Raw genomic sequence first — 25,010 nt, 5'->3', positions numbered from 1 at the left:
TTTTTCCTTGCAATTGACTAGAAAATAACTGACTAGAAAAAGCGCTAAAAGGCTTTTCTAAAAAGCGCTACAAATGGTGTTTGTTTTAAATTTGGACAGCATTACTTGGTGCATCTGAAAATGGCGAATGTTCCCTGCGTCACTCTATTGACTTTGATAAAGAAATAAACAGGGAAGCTGTGGTGTTAATATTCCATGTGCAGAGCTGCGTTAAGAGAGGAGAAGCCCTGATTATTCAATCAATCTTATTAATATTCATTAGAGATGATAAATATTCATCGTCCTGTTTTAGACGACTTGTTTCTATGGCAACCAGCTACCCCCCACCCCCCCACCCTGCCCCAAACAAACACACACAGCTCTGTCACTGCACCTCAGTCAGACACAGATGCACCCTGTGCTATTCCAGCACTCGCCACACAAATCCACCAGGCCTCAGTCATAAAATGTCACTGAATCCCTCTGCTTGCATTGTACACACATCACAAATACACCTAAAAGCTGGAAGCACATATATGTATATATTAAGGATGGAACCCGATCACCTAGAATTCTATATACATGTGTTTCTGAGGCTGGGATTTGTATCTGATACGAGTGCCGGATACTGTTATCTGGATATTGATTTCTTCCAGTGTGACTGTGTACATTGCTATACCAGCAAATTACACAAAATGACAATGTGGGATTGATGATGGTAAAATGCCTGATCCAGATGGGTGATTCTGCTGAATACAGAAAATAACTGTTGTGAATTCATAGAACTGTGCCCATCAATATCTATCATATACAAAGTACCAAATACAAAATATTTTTAGGATGCTTTGCATTTATTTGTAAAGAATGCCTTACAGATGCACCGCTTTGATAACCTGATAAATCTTTTATTGCTGGGGGTAGTTGGTCTGCCAGTTGACCCTTATTAGTAGGAATGCCCTTTACTTTCATTAAGCCTAGGTTCACATTTCTCCGAAATCGCCCCCGAAGTCGGACTGACATGGGTGAATGAAATCGCACGATTTCAATCCTGCTGTCAGTGTAAACCTGGGCTTAAGGTGAATTGCAGGGCAAAAAACACACCAGTTGGGGCTCATTTACCATTTACACCAGGTGCATCAGGCAGCTATGCCCAGTATAGTTCAAAAGTATTGACAAGGCAAATTGCCCTATGCTGTATTTGTTCTGTTCACATTTCTGTGTTGTGGTGGTGTGCACTGAAAAAAGTAGGACACGCAGCACTTTTTTTCACTGCACTTTGTTGCGAGACATTTTTTCACCTTGCAATGCTCTGCTGTAAATAAGCATTAATGGAGCATTGTTTTGTGATATTCCAATAAAGTTGAAAAGATAGTAAGACATTGCTGTAAACTGTAATCAGCTGATATAGAACATGCAAATAGGAGGAGAGAGCAGAGTGACGGCCTAATTCTGTGCTAATATTTGTTCATTCTCCAGTCCACAGGCTGGGAGTGTTTTCTTTATCAAGCTGTGCTGCTTCTAAAGCTGAGCTCAAGCATTTGGCTGTGTCTGGATCACATCTTGATGACTGGCTGAGCATATTCAAAAAACTCCTATGGCAGGTAAGCAGTTCATCTATATGTATTTAATCTGTTTTTTTAGTTTGCCTATAACACTTTAGTGATACCGAATGTGGCTTTGAAATCACGCGACCTCACTTGAAATCACACAATTTCTAAGCCAGGTGTCAGTGAGACTTTAGGTGCGACTTGGAAGACATCTGTGCGACTTCATGCAAAGATGTTTATGCAAGTCGCACCTGAACTTGCAAAAAGTAGTGAACTACTTTGAAAATCAGTCGGAGTTGCACCGATTTGACCGCTTCCATTGTGGACAATAGGGTGCGACTTGAAACTATCAATTCGCATGACAAGTCGCGCCAATGTGACCAGGGGCTAAACGATATCCCTATTCTCAAAAAAGAATTCATAAACATTTAAAAAGTTTCTTACTGTTTTTTTCTACCTCCTTGTAACGCTCTACATAGACACACACACCTTTTCCCCCTACTTCTGTTTTTTGAAACAAGCAGTGCACATTATTTATGGTGCTCTATGCACACTACAATTCCCAAAGTTCATAGTCCCTAGTCCATCTCAAGTGAGCAAGAGAGAGTGGCTATGTTCCTACATACCATGGGACCATGGAGAACGAACATAACCATCCTCTAACAGGAAGTCAGATCACAGCAGCAAAAGAATGAATTTGGAGGAGGCTGAGAGCAATAGAAGGTACTTTTTTTTAATTAAAGTGGTTGTAAAGTTAGAAAGTTTTTTTATCTTAATCCATTGTATGCATAAAGATAAAAAGCCTTTTGTGTGTAGCAGCCTCCCTCAGCCCCCTTAATACTTACCTGAGCCCCATCTCTATCCAGCAATGTTGCACAAGACACTCGGCTGGCCGGGACTCCCCTCTTCATTGGCTGAGACAGCAGTGCGGCACCATTGGCTCCTGCTGCTGTCAATCAAAGTTAGCCAGCTGATTAGGAGAGAAAGGGGGCTGAATGGACACAGGGAGCTGTGACTTGGCTCGGGTGCCCCCATAGCAAGCTGCTTGCTGTTGGGGCACTCAACAGGAGGGAGGGGCCAGTTGCACTGAAGAGGGACCTGAGAAGAGGAGGATCCAACCTGTTCTGTGCAAATCAACTACACAGAGCAGATAAGTATGACATGTTTGTTATTTTTAAGGAAAAAAATACGACTTTACAATCACTTTAACCACCTCCCACCCGGCCACTGCACATATACAGCCGGGTGGGTGCTTCCTCCTTCTGAGTGGACGTTCAGGAACGTCACTCAGAAGGAGGGTGATCGTGCATGCCCAGACACGGCACATCTCCGATCGACAGGATTGCTCTGTGATTGGCCCTCCTGATCACTTGATGGCTGTGTCCAATCACAGCCATCATGTGATATAAATAGAGAGTCAGTTGCCAGGTGATCAGCTCTCCTCTCCTCACACGGAAGCTGTCAGTGAGTAGGGGAGAGCGGATCGCTGCAGCCGGGTGGTGATCAGTGAGTATTGGCTGTTTTTTACACACTGATCACCGGCCCAGTGTCCCCACACAATGTCCCAAAAATAGTGTCACCACACACCTGTCCCCCAAATATGTCGCAGTAAAATCATATGTCCCAATGATTATTTGCACACATATGTCCGTGATCACACAAACCTATTATTATACACTTAACTGGATTTTTTTTACCAAAGACATGTAGCAGAATACATTTTGGCTTAAATTTATGAAAAAATTAGATTTTATTTGGATTTCTTTTAAAATAGAAAGTAGAAAATATAGTTTGTTTTCAAAATTGCCTCTCTTTTTTTCCACTTATTTCACGAGTTGTGAATAAATACCACCAAAAGAAAGCTATTTGTGTGAACAAAATGATAATAATTTAATTTGGGTACATGACCACACAATTGTCATTGAAAGTGCGAGAGCGCTGAAAGCTGAAAATGGGCCTGGGAAGGAAGGGGGTGAAAGTGCCCAGTATTGAAATGGTTAGGAATACATACTTGAATAGAATTTTTTTAAACTAGAGTTTAGTGTTAGATTAACAAGTTCAGCTCTTTGAATGTACTTTGTAAGTCCAAAGAGTGAACCTTTGATCACAAGCCGATGTCTACAGCCTGTGTAAGTTTTTTACAGTGGAAAACGCCGGCTTGAAAGTGAAAGTGATGCGGCAGCTCCATAGCTGCTGACCACTTTCACAGAGCCAACCGCGCGGTGCTCCCTCCTGCCGGCGGCCCGCCCTACACCTGTGGTTCCCAGGCTGTCTTGTGCTTACCATAGAAAGAACGGGCTAGTACCGCGCTAGAGTACAAACAAATAAGAGAATAGCTGCAACAAAAACCATCAGATATCTCTACGGTACAGACAAAATAATAAAGAACATAAGTTGCGCTAGATCTGAAAAATCACACAATAAGTGACATACAGGGGTTGATTTATTAAACCTGGAGAGTGCAAAATCTGGTGCAGCTCTGCATAGAAACCAATCAGCTTCCAGGTTTTATGGCCAAAGCTTAAGTGAACAAGCTGAAGTTGAAAGCTGATTGGATATCATGCACAGCTGCACCATATTCTGAGTGCTCCAGTTTTAGTGAATCAACCCCATATTGCAATGAAATTAATAAATAGTGAACATTCAAAAAAAGTCCATACGTACGGAATGGGTGAAGAAGTAATTGATTGTGACTAAAGTTAGATGACAAAAAAGTCCATTGACGTAGTAAGTTCCAATATTGTCCACCTTCACAGAGGGAAGAAAAAGAGGAAGAAGGATGGAAATTCTCAGTCTGAGGAGAGAATCCCACTCTGAGTGTGGGAACCCTTACCTGAACCAGTGGACCCCCTCAGGAGGGGGGTCATAAACGCAAGCAGATTATGCCCTCTGACGGGACTAGTAGATCTCCGGCACCTCCGAAATCCTCCTGGTGTAACCAAGAATCACTCTGCGGAGCTCACTGGAGCCAGGAACACAGACACTCCAATCTGGGGATATACACTTGGACCCAAAGCCACAAGTGTACCTCGTGGCTTTGGGTGTAAAGGGTACCTCCTGAGGGGGTCCACCAGTTTGGGTAAGGGTTCCCACACTCAGAGTGGGGTTCTTTCCTCAGACTGAGAATTTCCCTCCTTCTTCCTCTTTTTCTTCCCTCTGTGAAGGCGGACAATATTGGAACGTACTACCTCAATGGACTTTTTTCTCATCTAACTTTTGTCACAATCAATTAATTCTTCACCCATTCCGTACATATGAACTTTTTTTTTAGAATGTTCACTATTTATTAATTTCATTGCACTATATGTCACTTATTGTGTGTTTTTTCAGAACTAGTGCAACTTATGTTTTTTATTATTTTGTCTCGTGCTTACCGATGTCCGTAAACACATCCACCGGCTGGGGGAGAGAGACTGCAGTGAGACTGAGGCAAATCCATGCCTTGATCTCACATTTAAACAATGAAACCGGAAGTGATGTCACGTCCGGTTTCATATGCACACTTTCTTGGCCAGTACAGCCAGGAGACACATCTAACCCAGCCGATCTGTGCTTCATTAGATGGTGTGAAGGGCAGGGGAGACATTGGGGTGTATTAGACCCCTAATGTCTCTAAAAAGAGTACCTGTCACCTGCCCAATGCTATCACATGGGGATTTATTAACCCCTTGTGATAGCAATAACATAAAAATAAATTAAAAGAAAATGATAAAATATATTAAAATAAAAAAAAAAAAAACCTTTGCCCTGCACACCTGCGCAAACGTGTATGTAAACTGCGGTCACACATGTGACATATCGCCATGAATGTCAGAGTGAGAACAATAATTCTAGCACAAGTGCACCTAGTTAACTCTAAATTGATGAGCTGTAACGGCTTTTAAAACATCACCTATGGCGATTTATCAGGGACGCACGCAATTTTAAAACATGGAATGTTAGGTATCTATTTATTCAATGCAGCCCCATCTTTTATATTTTAACCAAAAAATATGGTGTGGTTTTGCACTAAAATAAATTTTATTATATTTTTTTCGGAAAATTTGCGTTTAATAAACAGTTGCGCAAATATCACGTAAAAAAAAAAAAAAAAATTTGCAGTGATCACCTTTTTATTCTACAGGGCCTCTGCTTTCAGAAAATATATAATGTTCTGGGGGTTTTTGGCAATATAATTTTATTGCCAAAAATTATGATTTTTACATGTATGCGACATGGAGCCGAACTGGTTAACTTTAAACTGCTGTTTTCCCTAAGCATCCATGCATTTTACAGACAGTTATGTTGCAGAGTCTGTGCAGGAATCCTATACAGCACATGTGTCAAACACAAGGCCCACACCAAAAATCTCGCACATCTCCTGCAGCTGCGGCACCCCCTCGTCTCCGCCCCCATCTACTCCACAGTCAGGAGCAAAGAGGATGACAAAACTCCTCCACCAAAACCTGCACTACACCGTGCAGCTGCAGAGAGGCTCGTCTATGCCCCCCGCCTCAGAAGTTGAAAGCACAGAGGAGGACAGAACTCCCCCTACAGATCCTGCACCTCTCTGTGCAGCTGCAGTTCCCCTTTGTCTCTGTCTCCCCTGGTCTCAGCATTCAGCGGACTTCAGCAGCTGATTCCAGCCCTTCTCTTGTCCTCCTCCAAACTCTGCACTTTTTGATTCCCAGTTCCACCCCCAACTTCTTCCCAGCAGCAGCACAAGGTAAGTGGGATGCAGTGTGATGAGGGGAGGGTTAAGGACTCTTGACATCTGATGTAAGGCGAGGTGGGGCTTTGGATATCTGCTTATAATTATTATGAGAATTATACAATTGGAAAGTAGGGTTAAACATAGCTGGTATAATCCACAAGAAACTTTATTGGAGACTGCTCAGATAGAACACCATGACAGAACCATGTTCTGTCTGAACAGTCTCCAATAAAGTTTCTTGTGGATGATACCAGCGGTTTGACACCCATGTTTTTAGACTTGCATCATCTGCTCAGGAGTGTGAGTGACCTCCATGCCGGGCTGCACTTGTCCTTCACAGCTTAAGTCAGGGATGTCCAACCTTTTGACCTTCCTGGGCCACATTGGAAAAAGAGGAAGTGTCTTGGGTTGCACATAAAAAACACTAACAATAAGGATAGCTCATGAGCAGAAAAAAGTTGGGCAGATCACAAGTTACAAGCTACAAATACTGTAGCTGTTGACTTTTAATATAAGGACACTTGCCTGTCCAGGGATCCAGCGATGTAGACACCCCGAGTGCAGGGTGCAGGCACCAGCATTTTCATTAAGGGAAACCGGCAGTGAAGCCTTCAGGCTTCCCTACGGTTTCCTACTGCGCATGCGCTTTCTGAATGGTTTCGCCATCTTCTGGGACCCGTATGTTTCCCAGAAGGCAGCGGGAGGAAGGAGAAGGGGCAAGACGTACTCGAAGATCACCGCAGTGATGTTACCCATAAGTGGGAGCAGGTACCTGTCAAAACTAGGTACCCGCTCCCCCCCCCCCCCCCCACCCCCCAAAAGAAAAGTACCAAATGTGGCAGTGAAGGAGGCGAACAAGCGGAGCCTCCCCTTTTGGGTGGAGCTCCGCTTTAAGCCTTAAACACACTTTGTTGCGTTTTTGCATCTTGTTCAGTCTATTGTTGTGATCTTGTGTTGTCTTTGTTAAGTGTGTCTGTCGTAACAATTTCCCAATTTCCCTTTGGGATTAATAAAGTATTCTGTGTTCTGTAGTATACTGTATTCTGTAAGTTATTACTAAAACCAGTAGTAATCAAATACAGAGTCAATTACTTAATATGATAAAGAGTAGATACAGTTGTGCTCAAAAGTTTGCATACCCAGACATTGTAAAATTTTGGCATTAATATTGAAAATATGACTGATCATGCCAAAAAACGGTCTTTTATTTAAGGATATCACATGAAGCCATTTATTATCACATAGTTTTTTGGATCCTTTTTTAAATCATAATGATAACAGAATTCACCCAAAATGGTCTGATAAAACGTTTACATACCCTGGAATGTTTGGCCTTCTTTTACTGACCCAATACATCTGTTGATAGTACAGTGCCCTGGAGGGCACTCTGCACATGATCAGTTTGTTGTGTATTGTTGGTAGTTTTTTTGAGGGGGTGGGGGGTGCATGAGATCAGCACAGGGTCACTTAGCACTGTCCAGGCAGAGGGTCAGGGGTCATGCAGCCTCATAGGACAGTGAGAGGAGAATGAAAACTCCTCCTACAAGGTTTTACCAGTGCTCGGCCAGACACTGATAGAAGTCACATGACTGCTCTAACCACTGATGAGAAAAGGTATTTAGCAGTTTATATTAACCACTTGACCACTGGGCACTTAAACCCTCTTCCTAACCAGACCGATTTTCAGCTTTCGGTGCTCTCACATTTTGAGTGACAATTACTCAGTCATGCAACACTGTACCCATATGAAATTTTCGTCCTTTTTTCACAGAAATAGAGCTCTCTTTTGGTGGTATTTGATCAGCTCTGGGTTTTTTATTTTCTGTGCTATCCCCTTCCCACCGAGCGTACACAGATGTGCGGCCTCGGCTTTCGGAGGTCATACCGGGATGATCGATCGGCTTTCCAGGGATAACAACCAATGCAGCTAAAAGCCACTCAGGTGTTATACTGGAGGAGCGGGAGGGGACATCCCCCCCTCCTGCCGCTCTGAACGGGGCTCCCGTCCCATCGGGAGTCGCGCTCATTGATCCGCCTCTTTCGGCGGCTAGAGACACACTGGCACAAAGCTGGAAACAGCTTCGTTCCAGTCTCCTGATTGTAAACACGGAAGCGACGTCACTACGTCACTTCCTGTTTACTCGGCTGCCAATGGCGCCGGTTTTAAAAAATATATACAGTATTCAGAATCACCGAAAACGGTGATCTTTGTATACTTTGAAGTGCAAGGGAGGGATCGGGGGTCTTGACCCCCGGTCCCTCCATAAAGAGTACCTGTCACCACCTATTACTGTCACAAAGGATGTTTACATTCCTTGTGACAGCAATAAAAGTGATCAAAATTTTTTTTTTTTAAACACAATTTAATAATATTAAAATAAATAAGAAGAAAAAATTCTTTTTTAAAGCTCCCCCGTCCCCACGAGCTGGCACAGCAAAGAAAACGCATACAGAAGTCACGCCTGCATATGTAAGCGGTGTTCAAATCACACATGTGAGGTATTGCCGCGATCGTCAGAGTGAGAGCAATAATTCTAGCACTAGACCCCCTCTGTAACTCTAACCTGGTAACCGTAAAAAAATTGAAAGCATCGCCTATGGAAATTCTTAGGTACCGTAGTTTGTCGCCATTCCACGAATTAAATTGGGCTAACTTTACGGTTTCGTTTTTTTTAAATTCATGAAATTGTCCCTTTTCCCAAAAAGTTGCGTTTAAAACACCACTGCACAAATACCGTGTGACATAAAATATTGCAACAATTGCCATTTTATTCTATAGAAAAAATATATATAATGTTTGGGGGCTCTAAGTAATTTTCTAGCAAAAATACAGATTTTAACTTGTAAACACCAAATGTCAGAAATAGGCTTAGTCATGAAAAGGCTATAAATGAAAAAAGACCAAAAATTTTGTAAAAAAATGAATTTTTCTTCATTTCTATTATAAACTTTTGCAAATAAGTAATTTTTCTTCATAAATTGGGCCAAAATTTATACTGCTACATATCTTTGGTAAAAATAACCTAAATTAGTGGATATTATTTAGTCTGTGTGAAAGTTATAGAGTCTACAAGCTATGGTGCCAATCACTGAAAATTGATCACATCTGATCACACCTGATGTACTGAGGCCTCAAATGAGGGTCTCATTTCTTGAGACCCTAACAAGCCAGGAAAGTACAAATACCCACAAAATGACCCCTTTTTGGAAAGTAGACATTCCAAGGTATTTAGTAAGAGGCATAGTGAGTTTTTTTAAGTTATTTTTTCCCACAATTCTTTGCAAAATTAAGATTTTTTTATTTTTTATTTTTTTTCACACCAAATTGTCATTATAACAGATTGTTTCTCTCACATGGCATGTACATTCCACAAATGACACCCCAAAATATATTCTGCTACTCCTCCTGAGTATGGCGATACCACATGTGTGAGACTTTTACACAGCCTGGCCACATACAGAGGCCCAACATTGAAGTAGCACATTCAGGCGTTCTAGGAGTATAAATTACATCTAATCTCTCAACCACCTATTACACTTTTGAAGACCCTGGAGAACCAGGCTAATGGAAACGCCCACAAAGTGACCCCATTTTGGAAAGCAAACACCCCAACATATAATCTATGAGGCATAATAAGTATTTTGAACAGTTCATTTTTTTACAGAAGTTTTTGGAAAATGTGGAAAAAAAAATTAAAACGCATTTTTTTTTTACACAAAGTTATCCATTTCTAAGTTATTTCCAACACATAGCATGTACATAGCAAAAATGACACCCCAAAATATATTCTGCTACTCCTCCTGAGTATGACAATACCACATGTGTGAGACTTTTACACAGCCTGGCCACTTACAGTGGCCCAGCATTGAAGTAGCACATTCAGGCGTTCTAGGAGCATAAATTACACATCTAATTTCCTTACAATCTATCACATTTTTGAAGGCCCTTCATATTTCTAACACATAGCATGAACATACCAAGAATGACACCCTAAAATACATTCTGCTGAGCAAAGGGTAAACAAAAGATTACCTGTGGTTTTAGTAGTGCAGTTGTCCACAGGAGGAGAGCCCTGATCCAGGCAGCAGGCAGGGACGTGGTCAGCGACAGTGAATGGAATTGTCCAGGCAGCAGGCAGGAATATTGTCCATAGTCAGTACAGGCAGGGATACTGTCCATATACAGTCCAGGGTCAGTGCAAGTAGAGACATTGCCAGCAGTGCCAAAATATTGGTCCTGGTAGTAAGCAGGAACATGGTCCATGTAGCAGGCCAGGAAAGAATGGGGACAGGGGTAGAGGCTTCTCCCACCCAAATCTCTTTGAAGCCTCCGAGTCTCCAGACCCTAAATCTGGGAATGAGAAAACTACAAAATAAGTTTTCTTCATCCAGAAAAACATTTATGGAGCCCCTCACTTATGTGAGACCCCTGCGTTCCCACTAGTGGCTGGTGAGGCTGATGTGGCACTGCAGTAGCGCAGATGAGCACTGACGGGCACAGGTGGCACTGGTGTGCACTGTAGTGATACTGGTGTGGCTCTGGTTGCACTGGTGTGGCACTGGTGGGCACAGGCGGCACTTATGTGGCACTACAGTGGCGCAGATGAGCACAGGTGGCACTGGTGTGCACTGTAGTGGCACTGGTGTGGCTCTGGTGGCACAGAGGTGGCACAGATGACACTGTTGTGGCACTGCTGTGGCACGGTTGGGCACTGATATATTTTAAAAACTCACAGATTGGCACCTTATAGCTCTCCTCTCCTCTCATGCTGCATCTGTGTGAGGAAAGTGATGAACTCCTGATGACCCAGCATTGTTTACATTTGTGATCGCTCCGCCATTGGCCGGAGCGATCACGTGGTAAAGGGCCGATGTCATTGGCCCTTTACCGCTTTCCGTGTTGCGCCAGGTCCCGTGAACCGGGCGAACACGGATGTTCCTGTGTGCTCACCCCGGGGGGCGCGCGGGAGCGGTTTCCTGGGAGGACGTCATAGTACGCCCTCCCAGAGTTATCCAACCGCCCTGTAGCCATTATTCGGCTATGGGCCGGTTGGTAACTGGTTAATAAATATTAATAAATTAATATTTATAATAATTGCATTTCCATGTTCTGTGTGCTGTGGGGGACCAGATGTAGTGAATGCAGGGTCCTGGGTTTAGTAATACTTTGAGCAAAAATATAGTATTACCATAAACTGGGCTCCCCTCTGCAGTGTTGATAAGGGTCTGGTGCTTGATGGATTTGACTGCTGTAAAGTTTTTTTGCTGATCCAAAGACACCACAAAAAGTGAAAGAAAATCTTCTCTATGTTAAAAACTCTACTCTTTTCACTCTACTACCAAACTAGTGACAACTCAAAAAGTTTACATTTCCTTTAAATTTTTGTCATGGTGACAGTAATTGACAAAAATGAGTGAATTTCCCCAACAAGGACACAGACATCAATAAAACCCTGACAGAGATTCTAACCTTTGTCACTTCAGGCTGAGTTCACATATGAGCCGCATGTGGCTCACAGCAGGGGTCCAGGGCGTCCTGGTTCACCGTTTCTAATCCAATATCTGCCCAAATTTTGGGCTGAAGTCGGACCTGAAACTGACCAAAAGACACACAGTGTTTTTGTGCAAATCGCACTGTAACCGCTGCAGAGATATGTGAACCGGCTCCATAGAGAGACGGTCAAAATCTTCTGCTATTGGATGCAGGGGAAACCGCATCCAATTCGCAATGCTGTGAACCCAGCCTGAGCCAAAACTGGGAAGAACAATTGGCTAAAGTTCACTTTGATTTTAATTGTAAGCAGTAAAACAAGCTCTCACAAATTGCATGAATGGAAAACCCTGGTGTGCATTTCGACCCTTCTGTCCAACTTTTATGTGTCAAGATATGTATGAATCCCAGTACTAGAGTGTGAATGAGTGATTTAGAAAATGCCTGGGTCATATGGATTGGTGTGGATCGAAATATACTTGGTTTAATGCTGGTCATTTTGGGAGCAGGTGAAAACGAATGCCGCGTACACACGGTCGGACTTTACGGCAGACTTTGCCCGGCGGACGGGATTTCGTCGGACAATTCGATCGTGTGTGGGCTCCAGCGGACTTTGTTTTCTCAAAAGTTGGATGGACTTAGATTTGAAACATGTTTCAAATCTATCCGACTGACTCGAGTCCGGTCGAAAAGTCCGCTCGTCTGTATGCTAGTTCGACGGACAAAAAGCCACGCTAGGGCAGCTATTGGCTACTGGCTATGAACTTCCTTGTTTTAGTCCAGTCGTACGTCATCACATAAAGTCCGTCGAAAAGTCCGCCGGGCAAAGTCTGCCGTAAAGTCCGACCGTGTGTACGCAGCATAATGCCGCGTACACACGAGCGGACTTTACGGCAGACTTGGTTCGGCGTACCAGATTTCGACGGACAATTCGATCGTGTGTGGGCTCCAGCGGACTTTGTTTTCTCAAAAGTTGGACGGACTTAAATGTGAAACATGTTTCAAATCTATCCGACGGACTCGAGACTCCGCCGGGCAAAGTCTGACGTAAAGTCCGCTCGTGTGTATGCGGCATTAGGGTTCTTTCACACCATACTGCCCAGAAAAACTCATAGCAATCCCTTGAAAATGCATGTGCATTGTATTGCGTTTTGATTTTATGCATGTTGGGATTTTTTTTTTTATGTCATTTATTGTGAAGTGACAGGTCTCTATGAAGAGTCAAAATACTAACAACAATTTTTTTGCATTTTTACTTTCAGTTTCGTTGTGTTGTATTTACATTGTGTACATGTGCATGTCATTAAAATGCAAACAGGTTGTTTTTTAACATAATGAATGTGCAGTGGCGTCGTTATGGGGGTGCGGGGCAGTCTGTACATGGGAGCCACCCGCCAGAGGGGTGCCACCAGGGCTTTTTCCGCTCCTCCGGCGCTGGCATCTCTCCGGTCCGAGCCGCTGCACTGAACCCTCCCCAGCGCAGCTGCTGTATTAACGCTGGGCATGTATGGTGCATCGATTCTCGGCACCTGGGCGCAGCATCTCTCGCCGCCTGTCACATAAAGCCGGGGAAGCTTTTGCAAGGCACCTTCTCGGCTCTGACGTGTTTTATAACAGGTCATGTAGAGGAGTCTGGGAGGAAGGGCATCTCCCACATTGCATTGAGCTGCGCTGTATCTGAGGTCAATGTGTTTAGAGGGGAGATTTGGTGGAGGTATTAAAAGCATTTAGTGTGCCAATAGTACAGAAAGGTGATGGGGATCTGTGCTGGGAGGAGGAAGACTTTGAAGGTGGAACTCTGCACCTAGCACCCACCTGAACTCTGCACCCAGCACCCACCTGAGCTCTGCACCCACCAGAACTCCGTACCCTGCACCTACCTGAGCACTGCACCCACCTGAACTCTGCAATCTGCACCCACCTGAGCTCTGCACCAACCTGAACTCTTCATCCTGCACCCACCTGAAATCTGCACCCACCAATCACCTGAACTCTGCACCCTGCACCTAGCACCAACCTGAACTCTGCACCCTGCATCCACCTAAACTCTGCTCTTAGCACCCACCTGAATTCTGCACTCTGTATGTAGCACCCTCCAGAACCCTGCACTCTGTATGTAGCACCCTCCAGAACCCTTCACCCTGTATCAAGCCCACTCCTGAACCCTGCATACTGTACCTAGCACCCTCCAGAACCCTGCACTCTGTATGTAGCACCCTCCTGGTATTTAATGCTTCTTTAGGACCCTCCCACAACCAGTTGCTGTGGCACGATCAACCCCCTGCCCCACTACTCCTGGCAAAGGTGTGGGGAGTAGTTGAGTTTCTGCACCTATGAGAGAGGAAAATGCCCTGGGCGACACTATGAAGTAGCACTGTGGCAGGCTGTGGGCATGATTTGCTAGCCTGCTCAGTGCCCTACTGCCTGTCTTGCTGTCACTCAGCAGTGGCAGGACAGAGCACTGTAACAGGCTAGCTGGGGGGGGTGACACCATGTTGACACCATGTTGTACCGCACCAGGTGACACCAACCCCAGTGACGCCACTGTGAATGTGCACACAACTTTGTGCAGTGAGTGACCTGCGTTGATCTAGTGTGGAAAAGCGCAGGTCACATCACATCATGTGAACAAGCCCTGAGAATAAGGACTCAATCTATTTGCAGAAATGTGTAGCAACACACATTAAGTGCTCTGGTGCGATGCAGTGTTATTTTAAATGGTACCCCAACACACCTTACAATGGATTTGTTGCAATGTAGTGAAGTTGTGTTATTAAATGGTAACACATCACACCAGCATACCTAAGATACATTGGCGTTGAAGATGTGCACAGGCCCTAAAAATAAGGCCTGGCATAATATTTGTCAAATTACAAAAAAAATTAATCAATACCATGTGGTGCAGAAGGGGAAAGTATAAAATGACAAAAATATACACGTGCATGATAGCCCTCACATAGTGAGCAATGATTGGCCTGATTCAAACTAGCTTATGTGTCTAAATTGAATGTCTATGATTTGTAGTCCCTAAAACACAAACACAGAAAACTGGTTATCAATACCTAAGACATTTTCCTTTCCTGATATACCGCCATGGCATGCATAATAACATAGAGAGCAGAGCCAACCCATATGTAATTGCATCCAGATATCAGGAAAATGTCAAATTGATTACCAATGCTTACCATAATTTTCCCTTCCTGGAGTGCCTCCATGGCATTACACATGACTCGACTCCATTCCCTGTGTGCGTGATGCCATGAAGATGCCAGTAAATGTGTTTTTGTTGAAAATTGTCACATTAACACATGAATTTCATCATGTAGAAGTAATTGCTTGTTGGTATTATGAGTGCTTATTTTTAGCTGCACAAACTTAGAGTTTGTGATGTATTGTATTTGGTTGTGTTTAAAAGGTTACTAAAGGCTCAACTTTTTTCTTTAAAATAACAAATATGTTTTACTTACCTGCTCTGTGCAGTGGTTTTGCACAGAGTAGCCCAGTCCTCCTCTTCTTGGGTCCCCCGCTGGCGCTCTGGGCTTCTCCTCTGGCGCTCTGGGCAGCCCCCCCCCCTGTCGTATACCCCCATAGCAAGCGGCTTGCTATAGGTGCACTCGTGCGTGCGCGCTCCTGAGCTCCAGTCTGTGTGCTGTGATTGACAGCAACAGGAGCCAATGGTGCCTGCTGCTATGTTTCAGCCAATGAGGAGGTAGAGACCCAGCAGAGCAGCCGCTCTCGTGCACATCATTGGAATGCTCGTGCATATCATTGGATCGCTGTTGGACTTGGGTAAGTATCGGGGGGCTGCATACTGAAGGTTTTTTCTCTTATGCATAGAATGCATGAAGGTAAAAAACCTTCAGCATTTACAACCACTTTAAAGAGTAACTCCACTTTTGTTGAGCAAAAAACATTCCCCTCTGGGTGATCTATGTACATTGCAAGGATTTTAACAAACTTTGTTGCAGATTCCTACCTTTTGTTATTCTGAAGAAATCCATGTGGGTTTGTCTGTGCCTCTGTGCCGAGTAGAATGGGAGTGGTTTCATAATAGTCAGCTGTGGCAGCTGCAGAACACTAATGAGGAAAGCTGCTGGGCCTGCATCCCTTTAGATGTGTTGCTATTGAAAATATCTCACCAAAAATCAAATTTTTGTTGCGGGGGTGCCTAATATCTGACTTGTATCTTAGTGAAGACTTCTGGGAAAATCAGTAAGCCAATCACACAAGCAGGAAATTATGTTTCTGGGGGGCATTGTGTACATATTATGTGTACAGAACACCTCCAGTTATCTATATTGCATTGCCTTTTACAGAAAATTACAGAGCTGCAGATTCAAAAGGAAAGGTACTTTTTAATAACATTCAATTACAATATGACTTGTATCACAATTGTATACGGTATTTTTTTTTCTTTATATTTGATTTTTTTTTTTCCCCGTGAAAGTGGAGTTACCCTTTATGTCTTTATTCACATGGGCCATGAACACACCCTGTGATTTCCAGCACCCAAAATGCATCCAGCCCTGATCATTGGCGAAGAGTCACAGATAGCTGTGGCCTAGTCAGTCTGTCATTGTTTTGTATTGGCTGAGCGGCTGCAGCTATTCTCACACATCTGTTATTCAAGACGCAGGAATCCACAGATTCTTGCCGCTGGAAATCGCAGGGTGTACTTATCGCTCATATGAATGGACCCTAAACAATTACAAAGAATGCTAATTAGGCAGGAGCTATACTGGAAAACATTTTGCTGTAATTGGACAAATGTTACAACAGGGAACACGCACACAGTTTTTCCCAAGCAATTACCTCTAAGTACACGTGCTTGAAAAATCAGGAAACTATTGCTCTCTACTAGTAGATACGTCTTTAGACCGTTATTCTCTGGAACTGGTACACCTGCATCTAGATCCCTTACAGAAGTGCACCTGCTTGTCTCTTCTTCTTCCATGCATAGTCCAAGCTCTGCAGGTGGCTTAGTCAAGTAGCCAGTGCATTTAAATATCTCAACTAGTGTCTTTCCTACTATTGTCAATGAAATAACAGACTCCCTGGCTAGTTAAACAACTAAGCTACTCTTATGGAATTGCTGCCTCCTGCATTTGGGTAATCATTTGTCTACATGTAGTCCCAGCTTGAACGTCAAGGGTATCTTTTCCTCATATTTGGATAGGTGAAACAAGGAATGTAAGATGGGCTCCTATATAAAAGGGTATACGGATGAAGAAAGTTCAGCTAAAACGTTTTATTTTTTCGTTTTAGCTGTTTAGAAGCTAGGTCAGGGTTTAATTGCTATCCTGATCTCCATTAGACCCCTTTCACACTGGGGTGCTTTTCAGGCATTTTTGCACTAAAAATAGCACCTGTAAAGCGCCTCTCAAGCCTCCTCAGTGTGAGAGCCCGAGTGCTTTCATAGTGGGGTGGTTCCTTGCAGGACAGGAAAAAAAGTCCTGCAAGCAACATCTTTGGGGCGGTGGGAGAGCGGTGCATACACCGCTCCTCCACCGCCCCTGCCATTGAAATCAATGGGCAGCGCTGCCGAAGCGCCTGCAAAGCGATTCGGCAGCGGCGCTTTTAACCCTTTATTTGGTTGCTAGCATGGGTTAAAAGCGCCCCGCTAGCAGCCGAAAAGCTCTGCTATAACAGTGGTAAAGCGGTGCTAAAACTAGCAGCACTTTACCGCTAATGCCCCCACCCCAGTGTCAAAGTAGCCTTTGACACTGGGGCGCTTTTCAGGCGTTTTTGCGCTAAAAATAGTGCCTGAAAAGTGCTTCTTAAGCCACCCCAGTGTGAAAGTCCGAGTGCTTTCCCAGTGGGGTGGTGCGCTTGCAGGACGGGAAAAAAAGTCCTGCAAGCTGCATCTTTGTGGCGGGGCGGGAGCGGCGTATACACCACTCCTCCACCACCCCTGTCACTGAAATCAATGAGCATCGCTGCCGAAGAGCCTGCAAAGCGATTCGGCAGCGGCGCTTTTAACCCTTTATCCGGTCGCTAGCGCTGGGTAAAAGCACCCCACTAGCACCCGAAAACTGCCGCTATAACAACGGTAAAGTGCCGCTAAAACTAGCAGCGCTTTACCGCTACCGCCCCCCACCCCAGTGTGAAAGCACCCCAGTTTGCCGCGTACACACGATCGGAATTTTGGTCGGAAAAAGCTCTGATGGTTTTTTTGACGGAATTCTGATGGGATTTTGCTCAAGCTGTCCTGCATACACACGGTCACACCAAATTCCGACCGTCAAGAACGTGCACGTACGACGGGACTAGAAAAGGGAAGTTTAATAGGCATTGAACCACCCTTTGGGCTCCTTTTGCTAATCTCGTGTGTATCTCGCGTTAGTAGAAGTTTGGTGAGAGACGATTCGCGCTTTTCAGACTCCTGCTTTTTCAGATCGTTTTACTGCTGTTCAGTTTGTGCTTGTGGGTTTGTATCTGGTTTTCAGTGCATGTAGTCAGTTCGTATCTGTTTTTCAGTGGGTTCTTGTACGCTCATTTCTGATTTTCAGCTCGCTCTTCACAGGCCTTGCTGTTCTTCAGTGCGTTCGGTTAGTTCGTTCTGACCAGCCGACCGTTTTGAAGCCATGTTGCGGTTATGTACTCGTCGTAGAGTTCGTGCTGTGCGGGGGCTTGGTGTTGGGGTTCTTACTTTCACCCAAGCTCAGTCCATGAACAGGGTGGGGAGGAGTTCATGGACCAAGAATTGTTTACTCCAGCGTGGCCAATTCTCTCATATGCCTCTGCTACGTGAGATCCAGGAGAATAACCCTGATGATTTCAGGAATTTTCTCCGGATGACGGACCCCATTTTTTTACCGTTTGTTGGCTTTGCTCACCCCTTATTTTAGCAGGCAGGATACCTGCATGAGGCAAGCCATCACTCCGGAGCAGAGGCTAGTCGCCACCTTGCAGTACTTGGTGACGGGGAGAAGTCCACAGGACCTCAAATTCTCTACAGGCATCTCCCCCCAGGCTCTGGGGATCATTATTCCATAGACCTGTTCTGCCATCATTCAGGTCTTGCAGAAGGACTATATTAGGGTAAGTTTTATCCTCTGACATTACATTATATGTATTTAATGTATGCTAATGTTTTTTTATTTCTTTCATCATTCCATAATTACCCTGATTGTAATATGCTATGAATGTCCCCTTTGTCCTCATGCATGCTTGAATCTTTTAATGCTTCTTTTTTGGGCTACATGCATATTTGCCTTCGCTAACCTCCCCAGCATGCTGTCCTGGGCCCATATAAACCTAGCCTAGTCACTTAAACAATGTATTTTGTCAGCTCCATTGTACTGCTTCACCCTAAACTACCGCTATAATGTGTACAAATGTTATTGTTGTCCTTAAATTCATGCAGAGTGTCAGAGGTTTTTTTTGGGCTCACAAACTCATTTAGAAACCCCCCCCCCCCCCTAAAATTTGGACAATGGGCCATCAGAGGGGGTGAGGAATCTGATAAGTGGACCTTATTTTTTTGTCTTTAAATACGCATTAAAATCAATGTTATACTGATGTTGGCCAAGAATGTTTGTCAACCTGGCGGAGTACAAACTGAAGCACATTGTTTTATGCTGCTGCATCCTGCACAACTTTTTAAAAAGAAATGCTCCAAATTATATAGCCTCAGTTGGGCCTGAGGCCAGACTTCGGGAACCAACACTGACGGCCCTGGAAGCTGTCCGTCCTGGCTTGCCCCCGCCCCCCCCCCAAAGCGCCCGTGAAGTGCGTGAAAAATATGTTGAATATTTTACGGGTAGAGGGGCCATTGCTATGCCAGCTAATTTAAAAATATTTTTTAACTAAACTAAAAATTGATATGATAAAATCTTGATTTGGATTTACTGCTTGTGTTTGTTTTATCTGTCTCCTAGGTTCTCCTAGTGCACTTGTAGTGCCAAGTGGTTTTCACATTATTTAAATAACACCCATTGTCACTGTAAACACAACTTAATACAAAAAGTGTTATGCCCTGTACACACGGTCAGACTTTCCGATGGAATATGTGCGATCGGACCATGTGTGGGCTCCATCTGACTTTTTCCATCGGAATTTCTGACACACAAAGTTTCCGACAACAAAATCTGATCCTTTAACTACTTGCTTACAAGGCACTTAAACCCCCCTCCTATCCAGACCAATTTTCAGCTTTCAGCACTGACGCACTTTGAATGACAATTGCGCGGTCATACAACACTGTACCCAAATGAAATTTTTATCATTTTTTCACCACAAATAGAGCTTTCTTTTGGTGGTATTTGATCACCTCTGCGGTTTTTACTTTTTGTTAAAAAAAATGTAAAAAATGAATTTTTTTTTTTTTAAATGTTTTATTTTTTTATATTTTGTTATAAAAAATTTAAAACCGGTAATTTTTCTCCTTCATTGATGTACGCTGATGAGGCGTCAGTGATGGGCACTGATAGGCGGCAGTGATGGGCACTGATGGGTGGCAGTGATGGGCACTGATGGGTGGCAGTGATGGGCAGCACTGCCAGGTGGCACTGATTGGCACTACAGGTGGGCATTGATAGGTGGCACTTGTTGGCATTGATAGGTGGCACTTGTGGGCACTGTTAGGTGGCACTGTGGGCACTGTTAGGTAGCACTGTGGGCAGTGTTAGGTGGCACTTATAGGTGGCACTGATGAGGCAGATGTGCCTCTTCCACTTGGGGACCGATGTCCCTGGCATCCGAGCCGGTGATCGGCTTTTTTTTCTACTCGCGCTGTCAGCGTGAGTAAAAAAAAAAAAAACTATTACCGATCTTTTGTTTACATCATGTGATCAGCTGTCATTGGCTGACAGCTGATCACATGGTAAGGGGCCGGGACCGGCCCCTTACACGGATCGGTGATCAGCCGAGTCTCAGTGACTCGGTGATCACAGCACGCAGGGCGCGCGCAGGGAGCGTGCACAGGGGAGGCCGTCATATGAAGGCCTCCCGGGAATGCAGGTCCGCGCTGTGGCCGTCGTTCGGCCATAGCGCGGCTAGCAGGTGGTTAAATTCCGATCGTGTGTAGACAAATCCGACGGACAAAGTGCCACACATGCTCAGAATAAATTAAGAGACGAAAGCTATTGGCTATTGCCCCGTTTATAGTCCTGATGTACGTGTTTTACGCCACCGCGTTCGGAATGATCGGATTTTCCGACAACTTTGTGCGACCGTGTGTATGCAAGACAAGTTTGAGCCAACATCCGTCGGAAAAAAACGATGGATTTTGATGTCGGAATGTCCGATCAATGTCCGACCGTGTGTACAGGGCATTATTGAGCATTGAAAGAAGAACGCACACATTGTTGAGTAGAAAGCCTTTTACTCCGTGCACATTCACATGTGAGTTTTATTAAAACATTTGGTGGTTTAAAAAACACATTTTTTTTTTCAAAGTCTTACCTTGAAATTCAAATTCTGTACTCCTCCTTTTTCCATCTTTATACCTTGATAGCTTCCCCATGTTTGTGTTAAATGTTTTTATTGTGGGTTTAGCTATAATAATATATATGTATCTACATATATATACACAGGTCTAATGGAGTATAGGAAACATGCATTTATCTTTAACCATTGGGATATAAATAGGTTATAATGTTTTTAAAGTTGGTATGCTTTCTCTTTTCTATATACACACTTATATATACACAGATATCCAAATATGTGCAAGTTTATATGTCTATGTCTTTCTCTTTCTTATTAATGTTTATGTGAATCACGTGGCTAAAAAGAAGTCTGCAATTTAATGATCTGTATCACCTGTTGCTATACTAGATAGGTGTATATAAGGAAAACAATACTGACTTATCTTTGTAATGAATAAGCACACGTGTTAGTGTGTGAAACGCGTCTACCATTTGAACTGTCTGTAACACTTGGGATGTTCGTTCATTAAATACGAATTTTGATGGATCTTGGAGTGCAGCCATTTCTGCAGTGTTGCGGGTATCTGGTTACCAAGTGGGTCAACCAGTAACAAAGCCGATTTCTCCCAGTTGATAACCAGACCAGAAAATCTCCCAAATTCACCAACCATTTGTATCACTGTATTTAGCAAGGTTTCAACATCTCCAAGAAAAAACAATGTCATCTGCGTACAGTGCTATCTTGTCCTCCTCCATTTGCCGCCGGAACCCATGTGTATCTAGCCGTGATCTAGTCATGATTGCTAGTGGTTCCATTGCAAGAGTGAACAATAGAGGGAACAAGGGTTCCTCTCTCCAGCTGGAATAATTCTGAGTATTCATTGTTAATTTTTATTTTATCTCTTGGTTCGCTATAAAGTATTTTCACCCACCTGATAAAGGAGGGACCAAATCCAAATCTCTCTAACACCCTCCATAAATAGTTCCATTCTAGGCTATTAAAGGCTTTGGCAGCGTCCAAGGCCAGTATGGCCCTAGAACCTACAGTATCAGTTGGAATCTGCATGTTTAAAAATACTCTTCTGATGTTGGTACTGGTTGATCTGTTGGGATAGAAACTCGACTGGTCAGGGTGTATCAACTTTTGAATACATCCATTTAGACGGGTTGCTAGCACTTTGGCCAAAATTTTTACATCAGTGCATAGCAGTGAGATTGGGCGATAAGAGGAGACATCCAATTGGTCTTTCCCCTCCTTATGTATTACAATGATGGTAGCTTCCGACATTAAGATGGGGAGTCTCCCATTGGCTAATGCCCATCCCAATGTATTCAACAGTTCTGGGAGTAATATCTCACCATATCGTTGGTATATTTCTACTGGGAGCCCGTCCGTGCCTGGTGATTTTTGGCTGGACATCCCAGCCACTACTCGTTTTAGCTCCTCAAGGGTCACTGGTACTTCAATGTCTATTCTATCCTTCTCTGACAAGATCGGGATTGGTATTCCCTGAAGGAAACTGTCTATTCTTTCACTCTCAGCTCCCCAGTTGGACTTATGCAAATGTTTATAGTATTCACTGAATGTGTGCATTATCTCTGTCGCATCGGTGGATATCTCCCCCTATCTCTCCTAATTGCCGAAACAGAAGAAGGGGGAGTATTAGATTTAATCAAGAGGGACAACATATGGTCCACTCTCTCCCCTTCTCCAAAATGGCTCTGCCTCTGAAATATACGTCTGTTCTCCATCCTCCTTGTAATGGCCATTTTATAGACTTGTTGCTTATCTGGCCATTCCCTTTGCCTGTCTGGAGTTGGGTCTTCAACATATCGCCTCTCTGCCTGCATCGTCGCGTCCCTAATGTTCCTTTCCCACTCTCTAGATTTCCACTTGGTTCTTGCCACCTGTTGGATCAAGAGGCCTCTAAGATAGGCCTTCAAGGAGTACCAAACCACTCCAGCTGACACCGTGCCTGTATTGATTTGCACAAATTCGTTCAATCTAACCAACACATCTCCAGGAGTGCCTATCAATTCCAGCCAGCAGGGACTAATTCTCCATTCTCTTAAATGGTCTTTTGCCCCTGTATTTATTGTCAGCACTAGCGGGGAGTTGTCCGAGACTCCTCTTGGACCATACTCTATACTACTTACCGATAGCAATACCTCCCAATTACCCAAAGCCATGTCTATTCTACCTGGATCCCGACCGGCGCACGCCGATGTACGTCGGCAGAATGGCACGGCTGGGCAAATGGGCGTACCTGTACATCCATTTGAATTCCCCGCCGTGCCATTGCGTGCGCGCCGCTGGCGGTGCACGTGCATGCTGGCCAGGAGCTCCATGAGTCGGGTCGCGGATATCCACGATCGCCTCACGGAGAGGACGAACAGGGAGATGCTGATGTCTCCCCGTTCTGCCTAGTGACAAGTGTCACTGATCACAGCTCCCTGTCATCGGGAGCTGTAATCAGAGTAATGACACTGCTAGCCCATCCCCCTACAGTTAGTAATCACTCCCCTAGGACACACTTAACCCCTCCCCGCCCCCTATTGGTTAACCCCTTCACTGCCAGTGTCATTTACACAGTAATCAGTGCATTTTTAATCGCACTGATCGCTGTATAAATGACAATGGTCCCAAAAATGTGTCACAAATGTCCAACATGTCCGCCATAACGTCGCAGTCACAATAATTAAAAAAATCGCTGATCGCCGCCATTACTAGTAAAAAAAAAAATTATTAAAAATGCCATGAAACTATCCCCTATTTAGTAAACGCTATAACTTTTGCGCAAACCAATCAATAAACGCTTATTGCAATTTCTTTTGAATACGATCTGCCTAAACTGAGGAAAAAAAAAAGTTTTTATATATTTTTGGGGGATATTTATTATAGCAAAATAATGCGTTTTTTTCAAAATTGTCGCTCTTATTTTGTTTATAGCGCAAAAAATAAAAATCGCAGAGGCAATCAAATACCACGAAAAGAAAGCTCTATTTGTGGGAAAAAAAGGGCATCAATTTTGTCTGGGAGCCACGTCGCACGACCACGCAATTGTTAGTTAAAGCGACGCAGTGCCGAATCGCAAAAAACGCTCTGGTCAGGAAGGGGATAAAATCTTCCGGGGCTGAAGCGGCTAGAGAGAGTAAGATAGGAGCTTGAAAAACATGAGTATTGTCTTTCTTTCGGGTGGCGCATACGCCATGTCACTCAGCCCCAACTCACCCAAGAATTGAGATAGCCGACCCTCTCCCACTGTACTGGGCCTATTTTCTGGTGGGAATCTGTCTAGGCTCTTGTCTAAAACTTAATTGAAATCTCCCACCGCTATTATTGGGGTTCCCATTTTATCCAACACAAACTCCCAACAGTTTATGTAGAATCTCAAGCTTAAATGGGGGGGAGGTACTGTATATATTTGCCAACACATATGGTTTATTCTCAATCAAACAAAACAAAAAAATATACCGGCCCTGTTCATCAATACAGCTCTCTCTGCAGGAGAACGCCACTCCTCTCCCAACCATTATGCTCACCCCCCTGAATAGGAGGAATGGACCGAACGGTATTGGGATTGGAACTTCCGGTTGCGGAGTTGTACCACCGTGTCATCAGTCAAATGCGTCTCCTGCAGGCAGAGGAGTCTAGGCCCACTCCCCTCCAGTGCCGACAGGACCATGGCTCTCTTAATTGGGTCCCCTAAACCTCGGACATTTCAAGAGGTATTAAATGTACTAAACTACTAAATGTACATACTAAATGTCCTACCTTGCATGGAAAAATAGAAAAAAGAACAAAAGAGAAAAAGAAACGCACAAAAAAAGGGAAAAAATAATCATTCTGACAATCTCACACTCTCCCCTCCACCTCAAATATCTTCTCCAATCTATGTATTCCTCCCTCCCTCCATATCTCACCCTTCTCA

General features: G+C 44.0%; 1 protein-coding gene across 1 annotated transcript in view; it reads left to right on the top strand.

Annotated features, from left to right (window-relative positions):
* The first annotated feature begins 1,456 nt into the window (after positions 1 to 1,456).
* The window catches only part of ZNF219 (zinc finger protein 219), an 85,123-nt gene continuing 61,569 nt past the window's right edge, over positions 1,457 to 25,010 (top strand). The window contains exon 1 of the mRNA XM_073631173.1: positions 1,457 to 1,580. The gene's annotated coding sequence lies outside the window, so the exon portion shown is untranslated. The remainder of the gene's footprint in view (positions 1,581 to 25,010) is intronic.

The sequence above is a fragment of the Aquarana catesbeiana genome, linkage group LG01 (assembly GCF_042186555.1).
Source record: "Aquarana catesbeiana isolate 2022-GZ linkage group LG01, ASM4218655v1, whole genome shotgun sequence".
NCBI lineage: Eukaryota > Metazoa > Chordata > Amphibia > Anura > Ranidae > Aquarana > Aquarana catesbeiana.
This window is presented reverse-complemented; position numbering and strand designations above follow the sequence as displayed.